Below are 4669 nucleotides of genomic sequence, written 5' to 3' on the forward strand. Positions count from 1 at the left end.
AGGCTGAACTATTCTATTCCTTTTTAGGCTTAGCAGAAAGAAGGCACTCACACAAACCATAGGAGGGTGATTGCAGGTGTCTTGTTCTTTCTCTGTGGCAAGAACATCTTGTAACTTGAGCAGGGGAGGAAGACTTGCATGGGAATGATGTTTCCAGCTTTGTATTTTACTTCATGTGTGAACTCTGGGCAAAGTTGTTAATTGTCCCTTTTCAGGCTGTGGTTCTGCAGCCCCAGTCTCGACTGTCACTGTCCAGTCTTGCTCCCTTCCTTGTGTTGGACCTAGTGTAGTCTTAGCCATTTGGTAATGTGTGTCAGTTCTCTCAAGCTGGCAGAAGGAAAGCATAGCAATCCTGTATCTAGAACTCCAACAGACCCCCAAATCCTTCCAGCCAGCTTAGCTGATCCACTTGGTGAGGGTCCCAGCACGGGGAGTGGGATTGCTTGCTGGATATATGCCAGCTCTGTATAAGCACTGATCCCAGCTGGCTGCAGTCACAGACTACCACAAACCCATGTCCTGCCTTGGGCAGGGGCAGTGTGTGCTTCCAGTGAAATTCTGTGACCTTTTTTGAGGTCTGGGATGAATAGAACAAATTCAGTCCATTGCTACCTGGCAATGCCAGTGCAACATGGGATACGCTGTCGTGGGCTTTATGAAGTCTTGTGTGCCCACTGATGTGAGCTCCTTTTTTAAACTATTGGTGACAGAGTGCCTGTTATTTGCCTCAAACAGCCTATTTTGGTGGCTGAAGCTTGAACAGAACATAATGTAACTGAGACTTTAATCATTGCCAGTTATTTGAAGAGCTGAAGTGTCATGAACTGTTTTCTTTGTTACTTAGCAGTGGAAATTACTTCTTTTACATTACAAACTACCAGGCACTTAGGATTTGTATTTTACTTCTATTAAGCTTTGACTGGAAGTCAAATGGGTAAAATGTGGAACGTTGCTAAGACGATAATTAACTTTGTAAGTGGAAACTGGGTCATTTGTACAGTTCCATAGCAAATGGCATCCTGAAAGTGTTCCAGGATGGATAGATGATGTTAAGCACTACAGTGACTTAGTGTGAGCCTGCCTAAGCTCCAAGAAGGAAAGTGTTAGTGGACCACAACAGTGTGCTTTAGGCAAGGTGCTTGGAGATTCTTCCCCCAGTCTTGTGATGGAATTATCATAAAATAAGCACAAAGTGGCGTTCAACAGATCTTGTTCTCATAGTGCTTCTGCACAACTTTGAAAATCAATAGTAGGAAAATACATCTGCTGCAAAGGCATGTGCAGTTGGTTCACAGTGTTTGCATTGACCTGTGAGGATTGCATGTCTCTTTGTAAAATGATTTGTAAAAGCAGATTTTCCTAGAGATGTGCTTATTCCGAGTGCAACAGGAAAAGCTGTGTGCAAGGGAGATTCAGTGCAGGGTTCTGGAGCTCCAGCATTAGCAGCGTTTGGTCTTCGTGCTCAGCTGCCCAAACTGGGGATTTAACAGCAGGCTGTTTGTTCCCAGATGGAACCTGACGGGCCTGATGAAAACCAGGTGTGGTGGCGTGGCTTTGGCACGAGTGGCAGGTGAAGAGTGGAGTTCCCAAGCATTGTGGTGTACTCTTTAATGGGGGCATCTTTAATAAGTCTGGTTGCCTTCTTTTCAGCTGGAAGAGTAACTCCTATACAGTTGACTCTGTGTAATTTGTATACAGATGAGGCACAGTAGACACTTATTTGCATATTCATTAACATGAGAATGCTTTGGAGGGGATGCCAGCAAAGCAGTTGAAAGGCACAATCCTTTGAGTTCACTTCATACCAGTTTCCCTCCTGTTTGATGTGGACTCGAAGGGTTCCAGGGAAGTGGACTGCAGGGTTCAGTTTCAGATTTCACCGTAACAGATGCCCTTCCAAGTGAAATTGTGGTAAGAGTGGGATGCTTGCAGCCACCGGATAATACTCACACATTGGGCTCTTGAGAGTAAACCTGAAAATAATTATCTGTAACTAGAGGTGATGTGAGTTTTGTCTGAACTACAAGGGCTGGTGGCATTCTGCTCGTTTGTGGGGGTGAAAGCACATACTGTCCAGCCAGAGCTGTGTTAGTGTGCACACACGTGAATTTGGAGCTATGGATGCATTTGAAGGAAGAGGCAGCTCGAGGCTCCCAGTGCCATAGGGTTTTTTTCCCTTATTTAAGTGGAATTCCTCTCTCTGTATTTCCTTTGAGATCAAGTCTGAGTTGTCTGACCTTTTCTAGTCATTTTCTGTACCTTTTTAGCTCTGTGTGGCTTCTGTTTAAGTCATCACCCATAGTGTATGTCCTTGTGTTCTTCTGCAGTTGTTTACTACTAATACTTCCAATAGTTGGGGTTTTTCTGTATTTTACCCAAATATTCACAGAAGGCCTTTGCTGATTTTTCTAGCCCACAGTCCTCTTTCTTCTCATTGCCATTGAGAATGGTGAGGTGGTTACAAGGTCTTCTTTCTTCCTAACTGCTGTAGAGACTGCCCGGAGGAGCAGCAAATTTGTAGAGATAGGAGGGTGTGGGAGTACTCTTTTATTTGAGAGAAAGGGTACAGCCACCTCCCTTAGTTAAGACTTTTACCCCACAACTTGGAAATACTGAGACCTAAGTGAAGCTTGAACCTCTATGGATTTTGTATGTTTAGAGACAAAATGTGACAATCAACATGGGAGAAGGAGCAGAGATGCAAATGAGAAGAAAATGTAGGGTACAATGTAGGTGATAAGGGAACAGACTGACAGTTGTCAAGTAAATGAGAGTCCTTATTTAGAAAGAAGGATACATGAAAGAAAGTATGGGAGAAAAGCCTTGCTACAACAAAATTGCTAGTCCAGCGAAATACACCTGTTGATTATGGCACGGCAGAGTTAATGCTGCTAAAACTCCATGGGGCTTCAGTGGAGAATGGCACTTTAGACTTGAAGTATAGTTCACTGTAGAACATTTCCAAGAGATTTGTGTCAAATGGTGCTTTTTGATATGGGTCAGATGATCAAAACATGCTGTTCTCGGGAGCTTTATTCATTCTAAGCAATATAAATGCCAGGTTGGTTGGGTTTTAACTCAGTGGGTTCTGTTGTCTTGGGATGTAGTCAAGTATGAATCTGGGGGAAAAAGGCAATTCTGTGTAAGTTAGTATTATAATTAAGTGTGTAGGGGGTAAGTCCAATAAACTTGGCAATCTTGTAATTGTCTTAAATAAAGTTTGTGTGTGAAACCTGATGATAAACTTTGACAGTACTTACTTTCTGATTTCCTAATTTTGCAAAAGTGGCTCTCTTGCTTCTCGTGTACTAAGAGCTGCTAAAACTCTTGGCACAGAGCTGGTGTCAGTGTTACTTTAAAAAGCAAACTATTTGTGCTTTATGCAGTCACCTAACATAGGCTTATCAGTGAGCTGTACTAATAAACTCTGATTCCTGCCAGAAGCATTCTGTAACTAAGGTAGTAATGTGCAATTAGACTTTCTTGTGTCCTAAATTTGTTTACAAAACTTCCTTAAACTGTGTTAAAGTGCTTAACACCCTGCTCTTTTGGGTAAGAAGCATCTCTAAGTATCAGCTATTAGCAGTTAATAAGAAGGTCTGGTTTCAGTGTGCCTTTCTGTCCTGCTGAGGAAGACTGTGTGTAGTGAAAAATGGTGCTTGCAGGTAGCATCATAGAATATCCTGAGTTGGCAGGGACACACAAGCATCATCAAAGTGCAGCTCTTGGCCCGACACAGGACATCCCCGAGGGTCCCACCCTGTGCCTGAGGGCGTTGTCGAATGCTCCTGGAGCTCTGTCAGGTGAACTCTGCCCTGGGGAGCTGTGCCCAGCCACCCTTTGGGAGAAGGACCTTTTCCTGATAGCCAACCTAAACCTCCCCTGGGAAGTGATAAATCTGCAAATCTATGCAGAAAATCAGATGCTTGAAGATACTGACGTTTAAATACAGGGTTTTTTATTCTAAAATGCTAGAAAAATAGTTGTGAACAGCATTCCTGTGAGGCACTTAGGAACCATCTTCAATGCTGTTTTATTTTCCTTAGTGTTTATGTACAAGGGTCTTTTTAAAGTTGCAGTTTGGTTTTACTCCTGCCAGTGATGCTGCTCTAGGTGTCTTCTTGGTATGTGAATACATCATTCAGAAATGGCTGGACTTGTCACAGGCAGCAAGTAAGCAAATCAAGAAATGTGGTCTAGCTGTAGAGTCTTCTGCCACTTCTTTCCATAGAGATTGGGCTGCTGATGATCCATTTAGTGCTGGGAAAAGACTGGAATCCCAGGCTTGAAACACCAGTAGGGATAGACCATAAATATTTGCTTCCCTTGGCTAGAGGCTTCATGAGCAGAACGGGCAGGAGCCAAGGTGCATAGCTTGTGCCTGGATGACAGGTTATTGATGGATGGTGTGAGGGGAGAAGCCCAGCACGTGGGAACTCCTGCTGCGAGTTGTGGGTCTGCACACCATGGGGGAGCTCCAGGCCATGGAAATATTTTGAAAGCATGCTCCACAACAGGGAATGTTTCATTCCTGAGGCATTCTCTAGCTGATTGAGGTTGGGATGCTTTAAATTTTATTTCTGCAGTGGTTCTCTCCTGCTTGTGGCTATGGTTTGAATGTTGATGAGTAGGTGAATTGCTGTTTTTTCCTTCTGTTACTTCTAATACT

The sequence above is a fragment of the Acanthisitta chloris genome, unplaced genomic scaffold (assembly GCF_000695815.1).
Source record: "Acanthisitta chloris isolate BGI_N310 unplaced genomic scaffold, ASM69581v1 scaffold25536, whole genome shotgun sequence".
Classification (NCBI taxonomy): Eukaryota; Metazoa; Chordata; class Aves; order Passeriformes; family Acanthisittidae; genus Acanthisitta; species Acanthisitta chloris.